Raw genomic sequence first — 16,607 nt, forward strand, 5'->3', positions numbered from 1 at the left:
ATCAATGCACCTGTACTTTGATCATCTTAAAGAAAAAACAGAAGAAAGCTGTAAAGAGAACAAATGCTTCTTCACAGCACTGTGTGTGTGTGGGTGTGTGGGCGTGTGCGTGCGTGTGTGTGTGTGTGTGTGAAGGGATTTCTGTTCTGTGTGAAGTGAACAGCATATCTTTACTGGCAGAGTTAATATTTTACACATTTTCCCCAAACCTTTGATATTCATCTCAGCAGGACGTAGCTTCACCTTACGCTTAGGCTGGGTTCGCCCATGGGCAACCGATTAACATCCATTTAATCAATGCTTTCATATTTCATGAGCGGGTCTATCAAACTTTAATGCCGTTCTGCTGCCGAGCGCCGGTTTTTCCATGCAGCCATGTCTGAATCGGTACTTTCAGCCGCACTTTTCTTGCTGGAATCTCTAGGTGGAAAATCTTTAAAATGTATGCGACCTTCACATGTGCACGCGCCAGAAGATCAGGGAGAAATAAGGACTTGTGAAGGGGTCATCATTGGTAGTGCAAAAATAATTTCACAAGGCTAAAAAAGTCCTAGTGAAAGCCCAGTTGCAGTGGCGCAAAAAGTGGGTATGCACTGAATGCAACGCATCGGGTCGCTGTGCTAGAGGGGGCGCAGAAATGATGTGGGGACATTTTTTCTAGTCAGCATTTTATGTACATCTGTTTGTGTGTGAAATGATCGATAACATGACATGTTTGCATACACCTCAGAAAGTATGTAGTTGTGCCCCTGCCCAGTTGCTTGGTTTGGTTTAAACTGGAATTATGAAAATAAATTAGCCTAACAGGAATACTCCAACTTCGGAAAAAACCTTGAAAAGAATGTGCCTTTAGGATAAGGTGTTGTTTTTGGCCGTATCAAAGTTAGTGTTTCGCAAAACTGAAATGGAAACACTTTTCACATCACTAGTCACGTGATCAACAACTGGACGTTACTACTGGGGGAAATGACAAAGAAGAAAACAGGAAGTGGTAGGAGGATGACGGCGCATCGTGTTGTTTAATGACTTTATCGCATGAACAAACTTATTCATGTGTGGCTTTTAACTGCATTTCTTTTTTTAATGTAAACGCCACGATTGCGAAATTGTGTTTTCTTGGCACCAGCGGAACATCGACAAATATTTGCGCACATTTGTCATGGAAACGCAGCTTGTCAGATGTACGATTAGCCTGAGTGACTACGCAGAAACCAGAGCCAGGCGGCGAGAGAGTCAACCGAACAGGAAGCAAGATGGAGAGCGGCAGAATAGTAAGAGAACCCGATATGAATTCATGTGTGTCAGAGAGGTTGGATGTGTTGAAAATAGAATGTTTGCCTTAGAATTATTGGAAGCCATGTGTTTTTCTATGTGACCTACAGCTGTATGGTTTGTCATGAAGCGTCTTGCCGATCCCTGGAGAGAGCTCCGGTGTGAATAGAAATGAATTTCAAAAAGGGTGAGTGAATGTGACATTCACTTTGAAAAAAAATAAAAATAAATCAAATAGCAGTGGTGATGCATTAGGCATTTTCAGCTTTGTTGCATATGCTGTTGATCATTTCACTCCAGCTGCAGGTCAGTGTTGCATAGACAACATTTTGCATGGGTCGTCTATGCAAGAAATGAATCCTGTTGGAAGCCGTTTAACAAGCTTTTACTGTTAAGTTAAGCTTCCTGGATGATTTTATGAGCGATTTCAGGAAAATTACATTCCAGAAAAGAGACTGGTTCAAATTGAAACATTTGTTCAATTAAACATTGTATTAATAAACAAAGCAACTGGATTATCTGAATACATTTTTTTCTTATTATTCTTATTATTTATAAGAGAGAGGAGCCAATGAAACAGAAGGAGGGTTCCTTTGCTGATTTCTATGTGGTCACATGTCTGGACTGTAGAAATGAGCATCTTGGTACCTGGATTTTAGACGACATTGTACTTTAACATCTTCATGTAAGATATTTTCAAACTCTACCCAGGAATGCTTTCCCAACTGCAAGATTCAATCTAAATTGGTGAATTCATGTGGTAAACTATATTAGATCAGATAAGGGAACGATTGGGCAAACACTGACAGCAGAGGTGGTGACTAGCAAAGATACAAAGACTTCAGACTTGACATAGTTTCCTGGTCTGAAACTTGAGTTTTAACAGTTTTTATGTCATGTAATGAAGACTAAAAGGCAGCCCAGTGTTTGCTAATTGCTGCTGGCTAGTCAGGAGCTGAGCGGGGGAGTTCGTGAGGTGGGACGCCTGGTTAGACCTAGCCCCGCCTTCGAAGCGCAGCTCCTCCTCAGAGCTGCAGTTTCCAAGCTTCTGTCTCACAGAGCAGCTCTATCCCCCACTCCACTCCTTCAGACTAGCCAGCAGTAGTTAGCAAACACCTGGTGGAACTGAGCATCAGCAGAGCTCATCATACAAGCTACTTCTCAGTGCAACGTTGGTAAAAACGTTGCTAAAGGGTTTATAAAGTAGCCATGTTGCTATGACTTCCTGAAGGCGGAGTTTCAGAAAAAGCAGACGTTTTAGAGGCACAGGCCCAATTTCAAGGCATTAAATAACAAAGTAATTTTTTCTTTTAATTCAGATTTGATATACATAGCATTTTTATAATAACTGAAGGCAACAGTTACTTGATTGTGTTTTTAAGTGATACTTTGTGGCTGGAAAACACAGAATTCTGCCCCTTCAGAGAAGCCAAACAACCGGTGTTGACAAAAGTACTGAAGGTCCAAAGTGGAGGAGCTGAAACTCTTTCCATTTACACATGATTTACATACCGTTTCTACAAATGCTCAAATAAATCTTTCAGCTCAGTCACGTGCAGTCGACCTGTTTGCATGTAGCGAGAACAGGTTGATTAACTCTTGTAGTCCCAGAAGGCGGACTACAAACCCTGCAGTAATTACATAGTGAGTATGTTGTTGTGCAACTCAGATGTTGGTTATGGTAGCTCAATTTTTATTTTATTTTTTTGCCTAAATTTCCTAACAGGGTTTCAGAAAGGATGGCTTCCATGTGGACATGACCCTATATAACGCCTCAATTTTGACTTAATCTCTGCCAGTATTTCTCAGTGTCAACTCTTTAGCTGGCGGTACGTTTGTGCTATCACCGCCATCTTCCCTGTAGGCTGTATCCATTAATATCATTTATGGGCTGTATATACAATCAGGCAGACAGGGGACATGCACACAAAGAGTTACAACAGGGAGCCGAGGAGAGACGCAGTTGAATGGTCTGGCCTCCAGCAAGATGGCATTCAATCACCGCAGGCACTCAGGCCCAGGGGAATACACACACACACATGCACCCCCTCACACACACAACACATTTTTGACAGAAGTAAGGTGACATTCATAAGAATTCACAAAGTAATTTTATTAGCACTCCCACAAATCCCTCCCCCAGCAACTGTCACCCATTAATTATAAATGTGCGCTCATAACACAGTTAATTACTGCCTCAAATCGTCTTCGCAGCCCATAGATGCACTGCCGCCTTTTTCCTTTTTTTTTTAACAGGGGAAATTATGAACTCGGTGAAAAGTGTGACAATCATGATGATTGATGGTGTTTGTTTTCCCGCGGTCCATTCGCCTTGCGCCGGCAGAGTGGGCGGAGTCCGTGGGAGAAGGGCCATCAATTTGACGACGACGGCGGCAATGAAAAGCTCAGGTTTTCTCAAAGTGCTCCAAATAATAAAAGCGGTACGGCGGGAGTCCCGAAACCGCTTTGTTGTGATGTTGTGAGATGGATTAGTTAAACAGTGTGAAAGAAACCATGACATGTTTTTTTTTAAAATTCTTTTAGTTTGTCCTTATTTCATAATTAGCTACATGACGCTACACAGCGTACCTTTTCAAGCTCCAGAGGTCTCGTATGAAATTCTCCTAACTGACCCAGATTGATGTTCTTATTCTGGGAGCAGGACTTCTGCTCATGCATGTCTTTCCGTTCCAGTGGCCGCCCTCTGCGTGCCTCCTCCTCATGCCTCATTGCCCTCCGGTGGTCCGCAGTGTGGCGACTGGAGCGTTAGCTCTCATCCACCTGTGTGGGTGATTGAAACAAGAGCTAGTTGTTGTCAGGGGGGGCCTCAGGTCGCCGTGTAATGGAATTCTGCCTCGTTTCATGGAGAGCGGTAAAGCGTGGCACTGGACAGAGGCTGAGTACACTGAAGACTTAAAGACAAACCTGAGCTAAGACTGCGCAACAACAAGACTCTAATGAATGATATTACCCAATGTCATTTAAACACAGCGCTGCTGCTTCTTGTAAAATACTGACTGTGTTGTGTTTTGTTTCAGCCTGTAGCAGCGTGTGCTCGTTTTTGTTAGATTCTTGAATTGTCTGAACTTGCCGTTACAGTAGAATGAAAGCAGAAACAGTTTAAGACCCAATCAATGATTCACCAGTCAGAAAATCCAAATTGACTGGAGCTAACGACTCAAAGTTAGCTATTCTCAGTGTCAGTCGCTATGTTTCCATCCAGTTGTCATATGAAATTTGAGTGAACTTTAAGAATGCTGCAAATAGAAAGGAGAAAAAAAAAAGCCATTTATATCTACTGGTTTGGAACGAAGCTAGGAAGAGGATTAGGGCCACTGAAAAGACAAAAAGGGAATTTTAACTTTCTTCTCAGAATTCTGAGAAAACAGTTTTCCAGTGGCGCTAGTCCTCTTCCGTATAAATCAACCAGGTTATGCAAAGCATGATTTCATGAGATGTTGACGTTACACATGTGTTAATGTCTTCTATAAGATGCTAACCACAGCTAAAAGTCCTTACATGTTTGCTATAAAATAGCAGAATCTTATTTTGTAGCAAATGCTGTCTCAAACACACACTCACACACACACATCCACCATCTTTGCTTGTAGCACAGCTAATTATTGATAACTCCTGGCAGGAAGGAGAATCTGAATGTGGTTCTGGTATCTTCTTATGCTGTCGTTCATAAAGAGAAATTGGAATCAGCTGAAAATGTTGGTTTGCATAAACCAGAGATTAGAAAATTGTCCACAAAATTCAGATTGGTGCATCTCTACAAAGATGACCAAGTAAAGTTATGAAGATGTAAAAAATTTTTAAAAGAATTTTTTTTTTCTAGTGCGGATATTACAGACAGCAGAAAAAGTTTTTATTTGCAGTATTCAGACTGGAAATGGGCAAAGACAGAAGTGTGAGGAAGACAAGGTCATCAAAAACTAAAAACCTCCGTACACGAGCCGAGCGCTCTACCTTTGCATCACACACCATATTCCTTTCCATTTTTTATTTTTTTTCCTTGTAGGGGGCTGGTGTCTACTTCCAGTAGTCATTGGGCAAGAAGCGGGGTACGCTCTGAACAAGTTGCCCCGTCTATTCCCCAACAACACAGAGACTACCACCATAGACAATGAGGCATCATTTTGAAAACATTGTTAGTGGCAATAAGCAGCCGAATACCTCGACCTCCTTTCTCAGTGCCAATGAAAATACAGCCGGACTTTAAAGAACCACTTACTGTACAGCTGCTGAGGAACTAACTGCCATTTTACTAAAGACATAAGGTTGCATATGGAGGCATAAAAATATTTCATCCTTTAGTTCTGTGCTCCATAAAAATACAAAAACTAAAAGAGACATAAAATGTTTAAGGAATACTCATTGTTGAGGAACAACACCGGCTTTTCAGGCAGTCCTGAAAATATTTTCTCCAACTGTGGAATGGGTGCATCACCTGCCACAAAATCCGAGTGATGAAGTGAAAAGGGGGCAGTGCATTTTATCTGTAGTCAGACAGAAATAGGGCACCTTGTGGCATAATGACGTTGAGCTTTGGGACTTCTGGTGTGTGATTCTTAATGCATCAGACTGTAATGGTTTACTTTACTCGATGACTGAGCATCAGTTTGAGTGTTAATGGCTTGTGCCTCGAGACGTCCAAATTTTACGACTTTTTAAGTAAATTTGAGATGGCAACATTAATTCTGTTATCTACTATTGAGTTTTTATTCAGGCCCCAAATGCCGTTTAGGCCGTTTTAAGGTAGAGTGAAGTCAGATGGGTTTAATCTGACAAAATCCAAAAACTTCCACAGATCAACCATCATCACACGGTAAGAACAAAGGGAACATATAGACACGTGGCATGTTATCGCTAGCATCATGTGCACAAGGCGGTAGGGCAAATGGGCAATTTGCCATCCGTACCTTTGCTAGAACAATTCTGTTGAATGAAACCTGGAGTTTTGTGCAGTGTGCCACGGCAATTGGAAAATAATGCAGTGGCTTTGAGTTGTTTAGGAACATTCTTCTTTTTTCTCACTTTTTATGTTGGCTACGCTAACCACAGACTCGACACTATAGCAACTGACAACAGCTCCCCCAGTGTATCAGGATCCAGTAGCAAAGAACACGCAAACGTTTCCCACACAAAGAACAGAACATTCTGTCTGTTACAGTTTTATGTTTTCATAAAATAACACACCTGGAATGTTGCTTTGATTCTTTGATGCATGTTTGATAAATCTTTTAATCTCCCATGGCAACCATTCAGCTGTTCAAAACGCCTGGATGGACCTAGCCCTGCCTTCGAGGACGAAGGTCCTCCTTGAAGCTGTGGTTTGATTCAGTGATGCATGTTTGAGAGGTCCTTGAATCTTCCCCTCTCACATGACTCCTTCAGACTAGGCAGCAGCAATTAGCAAACACCTGGTGGAACTGCTGATCATACAAGCTGCTTCTCAGTGCAACACTGGTAAAAACATTATTAAAGGCAGTGTTGTATAGTAACGAAGTAAAAATACTTCACTACTTTACTTAAGTATATTTTGGAGTACTTCATACTTTCCTGGAGTATGAAAATTTTTGATGACTTTCACTTTTACTTCACTATATTTCCGAACTTAATTGCGTACTTTTACTCCGATACATTTTCAATGTGTGGTTTAGTTACTCGTTACAAAAAAGCGAGAGAGAGAAACGCAAGTGTTTTGACCCCACCTACTGATTAGCAAGTAGCAAGTAGGCTACCGAACAAAGTGCCTGGGCTTGTTCATCACCACCAATAGGATACTTCTTCTTCTTCTTCTTTTCTATTATGGCGGATCACAAGCAACTTTAAGGTGCATACCGCCACCTACTGTACATGAGTGTGTAGAAGCATTACTTCATATCTATTAAATTCTACTTTTTAATTTTGTATTCTTAAGATAAATAAACAATGCTTTCCTTAATTTGTGAATATCTGTTATGTTTCCTTCATTTCCTAATATACCTTTAAGATTCCATTCATGCCCCATATTTCTAACTATTCTCTTTAATTCTTCCCTTTTGAGTTCATTTGACTTACAGTTCATCAATATGTGTTCTACATTTTCTTTCTCTCCACATCTCTCACATTTATCATTATTTTTCCTCCCTATTTTATAAAGCATGTCATTTAAGTAGGTATGACCTACTCTTAATCTACTAATTATTATTTCTTCTCTTCTGTTTCGTTCATTAATGCTTCGAATTCAAACTGACTTTTGTACTTCATATAATCTTCTTCCTTTCTTATCTTCATTCCACATTTTTTGCCATTTCTTGATTTCTTTACTTTTAATTAGGATACACCTGTTTCGCTTCTCCCATTAAACACAAAGCAAGTCTCGCAATCAGTAGCAGTCACATGGAAATTCTATCTTACAAAAACTCCCCGTCCAACTTGAAGAAACACATCGAGGTAACTTCTTATGAAATGGTTATAATCCTCGCGTTTCAGTAACTATAGCTTGGTCACTAGGCACTACTGTATTGTGAAATCTTGACCATAAATGAACTTTGTTTGGCATTGTTTCAGTTCCACACGTGGTGTATTTAGCTTAGGCCTAATGTTGACTGTAGCAGGCTACCTAGACTCCTCTGTTCAAGGGGGGACAGAAGCCATAGCGATAGCAATTTAGACTAAATTTAACGAATATAGGAAAGGCAAGCAAGTTCAAAACCAGGTTTACAGATGCCAATAAGCTGCATTTTCCTCCCAGTTCTTTTTTTCTTTTGCATAATGACCAGTTGTGTGCACCACCTACTGACTGTAGGATTGACTGATTCACTGATTTGTGAAGTAGAGTAATCGTAACAGCTCTTTTTCTTCATGTTGGCCGCATTTTCTGCACTATTTATTTTTCTCATTTTCAGCACTGACCTTACTTGAAGGGAAAACTTAAGGCTTACAAAAACTTTGTATTTTCTGTCCTGGAGGGTATACTAAGAAGCTGGTTCAGTTGTAAAGCAGGTTAAGTTAACCTTGTGCTATAGGTAAAGCACCTAATTTTCTTAACTAAATGATGCCTGCAGGTATATCTATTAGCAGGTTTAATTTTGCCTGCACTTGGTTGTGTACATTATTTTAAGTGTATTTGACAAGTTTACCAAAATATAAAAAATGTCATTCAAACTGCATTTGCTTTGTTTTACTTTTTACTTGTACTTTTCATTACATTACTTGAGTACATCCATTTTTACAGTAATTTCCATACTTAAGTACAAGAAGTTTCAAATACTTTAAGACTTTTACTCAAGTAACATTTCAGTCAGTGACTTCGACTTTTACCAAAGTCATATTTTGGAGAGGTACTTGTACTTTTACTTGACTCTGAGATTTCAGTACTTTATACAACACTGATTAAAGGATTAATTGAGGAGCCATATTGTGGTGACTTTCTGAAGGCGGAGTTTCAGAAAGAGCAGAAGTTTCTTAAAGAGACAGAGGCCCTATTTCAAGGCATTGTCACAAATTTCTTTTAGCTCTTATTTTATATATAATTATAACTATGTTACCTGCATTTTTATAACAAATAAAGGTAACATAGTTACTTGATTATGCTATTAAAAGATTGTATGTGGCTGGAAAACACACGATACTGCCCCTTTAAGTTTGTAGTTGTAACGCGACAGCATGATGCGCTGTGTAATTTGGAGTTCTGTCTTCACATTTCTATGTACATATTTTCTATGTACATATTTTCCCATTTAAAAAAGCCTCCACCAGCTAGCAGTGTTGTGATTAGCGGGTCAGTGGGTCCGCTCACGCTGCCTCTGAACATTGCGGGCATCAATCCACTGAGGCCGGCTCCGGTCGCTGGCCCCGGGTCGCTTTTGGCTGCTGTAAGGAGATGGATTCTCAGCGCAGGGCTCACTCCAGCTACTGTGCTTAATGGGTTTTGCTCCCCAGGACATTGTTATACTCTAAAGGTCATCGTAGTTTAAGTTCTTGCAGAGCACCTTTCAGCCCCAGCTGATTTGCTCCCCGACCACTCTGGTGTGGTATAGTTGAAACAACATTTCGCCGTTATGTCTAATTGATGAAACGAAGCGCGCGGTGTAAATATTCTACTAACTGCGGCCATCTTCTCAGAAATTTCTCGAGTGCAGAATATTTTAGTCCTGGCTGTCTCCTTGTAGTCGATGATACTTTTTTTTACTTAGATAAAAAGATTCACTTATTCAACAAAGCGACACTAAAGTGTTCTTGCGTTCCAACGTGTTTTTTGTTCTGTACTCACGTTACAAAAGCTCTCGCTTTGCTTAAAGTGGTTGTAAGAACATTTTCTTTCTGTTGATTGTGTTCTGGCTTAACAATGACCAGGCCTGTAAACTCTTTTCTGACCATCAGAGAACACCACAGTTGTGTTGCCCGTTTAGCTGGATGCCTGCAGTGTAATGATGGCTGCAGAGTCGGAAATATGCTGAGAAAATTTGGAAATAGCAACAAGAAAGAGTGCTAATGGATGGTTTCTTCATGCTGCAGAGGCGAAAAGAAGCAGAAGCAGCTTTGCCGCATAATATTCTTTTGACTTGAACAACTGAACTTGGTTTCGTACTTTACGAGTCCATAAACACAGTAGAAACATAGTAGAAATTAAAACTGAGTCTGAGTTGACAGGAATAATGAAGTGCTTATTTACTATTTTGTTGCACAAGAAACCTATTAACATTACAACAACATTACTATATTAAAATGCCATTATATTTCATGTCAAAGTGAAGTCTTCCCAGTTACTGTCAGTATTTGATTTCTTCTTTTCTTATTTTGATGTAATACTGGAATTGGCTTTTGTTGCATGATGGAGTCAGCAGAAAATAACATCTTTTAATAAAATCTTAGTTAAAATAATGTTGGGTTTGCTTTGGGCTCGGGCTTATAGCTTAAAGTTAACTAATCTGGTCTTTTTTAGGGCCAATCTAAACTCTGTTGGTGATAAATGCATCAAATAGCCATTAAAATTCTCTAAACACCAAAACCTCACATTAGGAATGGGTTTGATCTGGGGATGCCAATATTAACGCGCCAATATAAAAAGTTTAACTCGTTAATATTACATAATGCAGATTTATTGCAATACCTGTTTTGATATCCAGCCTCTTTCCTGTGATGGATTAGCTAGCTAACAGCTACACCGTCTTGTACTGCAGTCTACAATGCAGAGTCGCACGCAGAAAGGGAAAAAATGAGCTGGTGAGCTCGAAAGCAAATTTGGATAAAATCAAGGTCGTTGCCAAGGTATTGCAACAATGAATTGGAGTTTATAGTTAACATTTCTAAATTAGCATTTGGATCAAAATGGCTTTTAAACTGTCCTGAATATAAAAACCTGGCAAACTGACATTTTTATAAGCATGTTGTGTGCACGTTTTTGAAAACGTTTCAAACTCAGACTGTGATTAATCGGATTCAGTTTTTTAATCAACAGCGCTAGTTTTCTCCACAAAACTTCCTACTTGCACGTGTAAACCAATTTATGCATTTTTGTAGAGTTTAGATTACTGCACTATTCTCAACAAGTAAGTCAAATATAACTTATTATTATTTAACTTTCATTTATTTACACACACACACACACACACATATATATATGTAAATTTGAAAAACATCTTTTTTGTGTGCTCAAGATAATGTGCGACAATAACACTTAAACACATTTTGACTGTTGTGGGGAAACATCTATGTTTTCTTTCCAAAGAAGCCTCCACTTTTTATTCAGGTATGCTTTTTCAAAAAATTGAAGCGATTTCAAGATGCTTGGAGTGTAATGTGGAGATGTTAGGATATTTACTGGTCTTGACCTCCTAACAGAACCCTACTTCAACATAGCCAAAGTGCACTAAGCTGCTGTAGCAAAGAAAACCGGATTGTGAAGCAGGAGCGGAGAAAAAGATTCAGTAATAGCCGCTGCAAGAGCCGCCGAGTTCCTGCAGTGTAGAAAAGGCAGGAATTGGTTTAAATCTGAGCACCGTGAAAAAGGTCCTGCAGTGTCAAAAGTGAAAACATAACACAAAGCCTTAGAATGTAACATACTGTAAGATAAAAGGAAACGGTTTGAGGAGAAAGTTGTGGGAAAGGTTTAATCAGGGTTCAGGCTCTATTAAATACAAGTCTTGATTCCTGGCACACACCAACTTCAGTATGTTGACTATTTTAATCCCTAATATACTAGAACATCATGAAACAACACCGACATACCAACATAAGGCTCTATGCCCTTCTATCAAGACTAGTAGATGATACAGGCAGCTGACAGGCTTATGAAAATTTGAACATGATTTTTTCACTGAGAAATGCTAAATTTAACAAGAAACAGGTAGCAGGAAAATATGCAGAAGGCTGACTCAACAGCTCAGCACATTGACCTGAAACCCTCTGGGGCCGCAGTCATTGTTGCTGTTTGCTACTTTCATTAATTACATATTTGGCATGTTGCTAACCGCCAAGTGCAGTTCAATAATTCACTACAGTGATGGCAAAGTTTCCTTTTGTGCTCAAGTTTGAGCCTCGTTTCTGGTTTTCTTTTAGATTTTTAAAGGGGCAGTACTGTGTAAAACTCAACTTTTTTGAGCCTTACATCATGTTATAATGTTGTTCCCTCATCATTAACATAGCTGAAGTGTTGATTTGAATCTTTAATGCATGTTTGAGAAATCCTTTAATCTCCCGTGGCAACCATTCAGCTATAGCTAGTGCGGCCTCCTCGGAGCTTCCACCTCACAGTGCACCCCTCCATCACAACTCCTCCACGCAACTCCTTCAGACTAGCCAGCAGCAATTAGCAAACACCTGACGGAACTGTGCATCTGCTGAGCTCATTTTAGGAGCTACTGTCACTCGAATGCTGGTAAAGACATTGTTAAGGGATTAATAGAGAAGAGGCATAGTGATCACTTCCTGAGTTTTAGAAAGAGTAGGAGTTTCTTAAAGTGACAGAGACCCATTTTAAAGGCGTTAAAGTCAAATTTCTTTTAAGTCATATTTTTATGTAGTATTTTTATAACAACCGGAGGTAACATAGTCACTTGATTGTGCCATAAAATGGCACTATGTGTCTGGAAAATACATAACATAAAACACATAATACTGCCCCTTTAAACATTCTAAGGTTAAGTTGAAAATGTTTTCTGATCAGTTTTAGCAGGATGATAATATCCCACTTCAGTTCTTCAAGTTGTCAGTGTCCCTGTTGTTCAAACCCACCAATGAACTCTGAAGCCTTGCTCTACTCCCAGCAGTCTTCGACCGTGGGGAACCCTCCACCCGCTGCTTGGCCACAGTCTTCAGATGCTGTCTGCCATGTTGGGGTTCCATGTCACCCCTTCAGGTGGCAGGCGGCTCCTTGGGGCCGTAGATACAGCTCACCCAGAGTTTACTTGCATGTTTTCTAATTTATCTAAGGGATTTCTTGCCCCGCGTATATTTTGTTCTTTGAGCAGCCAAGCGTTTAATTGCTTTCCATCGGGAGCAGCTCATATGCTGGGGGTCACCACAGATGTGGCTGGTTTCCAATGAGATGGTTTGGCAGCAAAGCCAACTCTGTAATTAGGGTCACCCGGCTCTGGAGCTGCTGGAGGGCCAAAGGGTCGTCACGGCAGCAGAGTGCCTTTGAAAGTCGCCACTTAGCTGAAAGATGGCAGGTCACGCTTGCAACACAAGTCTTATATTATAAATTAACGAAGGTGTTGTAAACAAAACAAGGTGTGTTCTCCTAGATCAAACACTTTTTGCACTCTACACTTTAAACCGGTAGAGTGAAGATTGGTACAGTACAAAACATCCAGCTGGTCATTAACATGCATGTTTATTTTTTGACTTTTGTCGCCCCTCTAAACATTTCAGCCACATCATGCAACATTGCAAGTCTTGTGTAAAAAAAATGTTTTTCCTCCTTGGAATTTTCACTATTTCATTACTTTTGTAAACAAAATGCTGATCAGCAGCGTTCTGTATTTTTCGATAAGAATTTGCAGAAAAATTACCGTCAAGTAAATGACTGCATACATATTCACCCCTTCAGGTCAGTATTTAGTTGTATATTTTAGTATGTAGTTTATTGGCTACAATCATAATAGTCACATGGGCACATCTGGACAATTGTTCTTCTCCATTCTTCTTTACCAAAGACACTTCACCAGCCTCGCCTGCTGCTGGTGGTCAAACTTCCATTTAGGCCAGATGCCTAAATATTTAGTTCGAAGCTAAGTGTTTAGTTTCCAATTAGAGATTTAGCTTGCTAACCGAATATGTAATATGAAGCTAAATATTTAGCATGCTAACTAAGCATTTAATTTGAAGCTCAGTATTTAGCTTGCTAACTAAATATTTAGCTTCCTAACAAAATATTTAAATTGCAGCTAAATATTTAGCTATGCTAACTAAACAGGTAGCTCGTTGAGTAAATATTTAGTTTGTAGGTATATATTTAGCTTGCTAACCAAATATTTGAAGCTAAATACTTAGCTAGCTAACTATATGTAGCTTGTTAACCATATATTTTATTTGGAGCTAAATGTTTGGTTAATTATAGCTTGCTAATATTTAGTTTGAAACTCCATATTTAGCTTGCTAATTAGTTATCTTGCTAACTAAATATTTAGTTTGAAGCAAAATATTTAGCTTACTAACTAAGTGTTTGGCTGCTAACCAAATATTTAATTTGAAATCAAACATTTAGCTAGCAAACTATATATTTAACTTGCTAACAAATTTTCAATATGAAGCAAAAATATTTAGCTAGCAGACTATATATGCAGCTTGCTAACGTAATATTTAATTCGGTGGTAAATATTTAAAAATTAGTTTCCTGGGTGATGTGAGAAAACTTTTTTTTAGTCTGTTTATTGTCGCTAAAGTTCCAAATGGAACTGCTTGCCGGCTTTGTTCTCTCCGGACACAAGCTGGAATGAGCCTTCGCTGATTCAGCTTTCAGTGAAGCCTCCAGTCTGCAGACTTTGTCTCACCGAATGCAGCCTGCAGTGTTTTCCTGAGGAGGCTGCACAGTATGTGTCCATCTCCCATGTCCCCAATGGTGACAGGGGAAAAACAAGAAGAAAACACTCATTTATATCTATAATGTTTTCCCTCGCACTGCAGAAAATAAAGATGAAAAGTTCACTTTGGAAGAATTTCTACCGTTTAGGGCCTATCGCGTCTAGTAATTAGAATCGCTACCCTGATTTTTGTTTTTACCCTCCACATAATTATGATTAATGGTTTTATTGTCGTTCCTTGTTCATTATATGCTACATTTAGTTTCAGAGTGGCAGCATAAGAACTGTTTTTTCCCTCCCTGCAAACCTTCATGTTTCTGAGCTGTGATTCTATCGAGCGGAAAAAAGAAAAAAAAGTGAGCAGTGCAGGACGTTGTGCAATTAAGTCCACAGTGTCTGTGACAGTAGCTGCTTGTAAAGATGCGAGGAGGCACAGATTGTGATTAGACAACATGGAGGTAGGAATGGTAAAGTGACATTTGCGTTAGTGTTCTTCAGCTGATTTCACTCATTTAAATGGAAACAATTCTTATGATTATACAGAGCGTAAGGATCACTTTCAGCTTGAATACCTGCAATCAGGCAATTACATAATCGCCCTGACAGACGTGGGACTGATATGTGAGATTTGAGTTTCCACCATATTTTTGTGTGTGTGTAAAATAGGAGTTTAAATATTTCAGGAGGTTTTAAAAAGTGGTGAATTTGATCTGGTTTATATTGTGTGCTGCAGATTGACTGTTCTGAAATTGGATGAGAAATTCTGAGTGGGAAAGTTCAGGCCAATAATATATTTTACAGAGCCATAAAAATATCCCTGTGGAATATATTAGCTAGCTCTGTTGTACAAGTAAATGGGAGGGTGAAGCAGTTTCTCATGCTAGATTTTTGGGCCAGTGAACTCTCACTATTGCATGGATCAAAAAACACAAAAAGTGTTTTTTTTGGGGGGGGGGGGGTTTATCAGAATGACAGAATGCTGGGAATAGATGTGAAATGTGAATACCTTTTTTTTTTCTTGAACATATGCTGTATACGGTCCAAGAGTGTGGGTGTAAAAACACATAAATTATGGGCATCACGGGTTTGATCTCCTCTATATACTAAGGTGAGTAAATGGTATTAGATCGATGCTGACATGAGGAGGTCTGTACTTTTTGTTTGCAGTTTCTCTCCCAGGTGTCCAGTAAATTACTTGAATTTACTCAGAGTTCATTCCGGTGCATATTCAGGAATTAAAATTCTAAATATAAAGAGCTTACATTTTCAATTTGAGAGCAGGACTTCATACCTTTTGTGTTAATTATTGAAGGGGAAAATAGCATTAATATTTAGGTTACATGCAGATTACAGTTGAAGACTGAACTAATTAGCAATTGTGTGCAGTAGAAGGTAAAAAGGGAATTCATTTATTTCTGGTCCGCTTTGTGTTTTATTCTAGTTGGTCAATAAAAATAACCCACAAATTTGCCTGAAATCTCTGCCCCAAATTGTTTCATAATCAACTAACTGAAGTCATATTACTTAGTTATCAAAAGATGACATGTCAAGAAAAAAAGTATAAGCACGTTGCAGCGTGACGTCACGCTCTCTGACCATGACTACAAATGCTTTTAGTTGTCAAGTTGTCGATATAACACACTAAATCTTAAATCTACGTGTGATATATAAAAGAAAAAATATATAGTGCTTTGCTGCTAATTGCCATCACTATGGCAACTAGATAATATGGTCCAAGGGTAGCGCATCTCACAGGACAGTAAAAAGTTTTAATTAAAAAAGAAATTGCAAGGGAGAGGAAAGTACGTCGGTTATGCTAGCTTGACTTTGACAATTTGAACATGTAGATGTGCTGTGGAATTCTCTGTTTTGGTTCAGTAAAAAAAAAAAACATACAGAATGTTCTTTACTTTGTATGGGAAATGTTTGCCTGTTTGTTGGTGTTGAATTCTGATACATTAGTGGAGCTGTCAATCAGTTGCTATGGAAATGGGTCTGTGTGTAGCTTAGCTGATACAGAACAAGAAAAAAAGGAGTACAAGTGGTTTTGAGTCATTCTTCAACCAATTTTTTGAGTTATTTTTCCCTTCACTGTGACACATTGCACTAAATTAATAATACCTACATCTCCAGGTTTTGTTTTAATGAAATTCTTCTACTGCGGCAGCGTCGCCTCAGACGGCAAGTAAAAGAATCGTCTTTTGGCCTTTCAGCGTTGTGCGCATGTGCGAAATTTCCAGATGTAAAACAACTTGCCTATTGGAATCGATATCCGTGATACTTGCCTTGTACTCATTTGTGTGGTATCGAATCGACAAG

At 39.2% G+C, this 16,607-nt stretch overlaps 1 protein-coding gene across 3 annotated transcripts in view; it reads left to right on the forward strand.

Annotated features, from left to right (window-relative positions):
* The window catches only part of LOC116708141 (mgat4 family member C), a 151,225-nt gene that overhangs the window by 35,615 nt on the left and 99,003 nt on the right, over positions 1-16,607 (forward strand). Inside the window, exon 1 of one of the 3 annotated variants that reach the window (XM_032545965.1) lies at positions 1,396-1,459. The exons of the other annotated variants lie outside the window; for them this stretch is intronic. The gene's annotated coding sequence lies outside the window, so the exon portion shown is untranslated. Of the gene's footprint in view, positions 1-1,395; positions 1,460-16,607 lie in introns of those variants that run through there. 3 annotated transcript variants of the gene reach the window in all.

Source organism: Xiphophorus hellerii, chromosome 2 (assembly GCF_003331165.1).
Source record: "Xiphophorus hellerii strain 12219 chromosome 2, Xiphophorus_hellerii-4.1, whole genome shotgun sequence".
Taxonomy (NCBI): domain Eukaryota; kingdom Metazoa; phylum Chordata; class Actinopteri; order Cyprinodontiformes; family Poeciliidae; genus Xiphophorus; species Xiphophorus hellerii.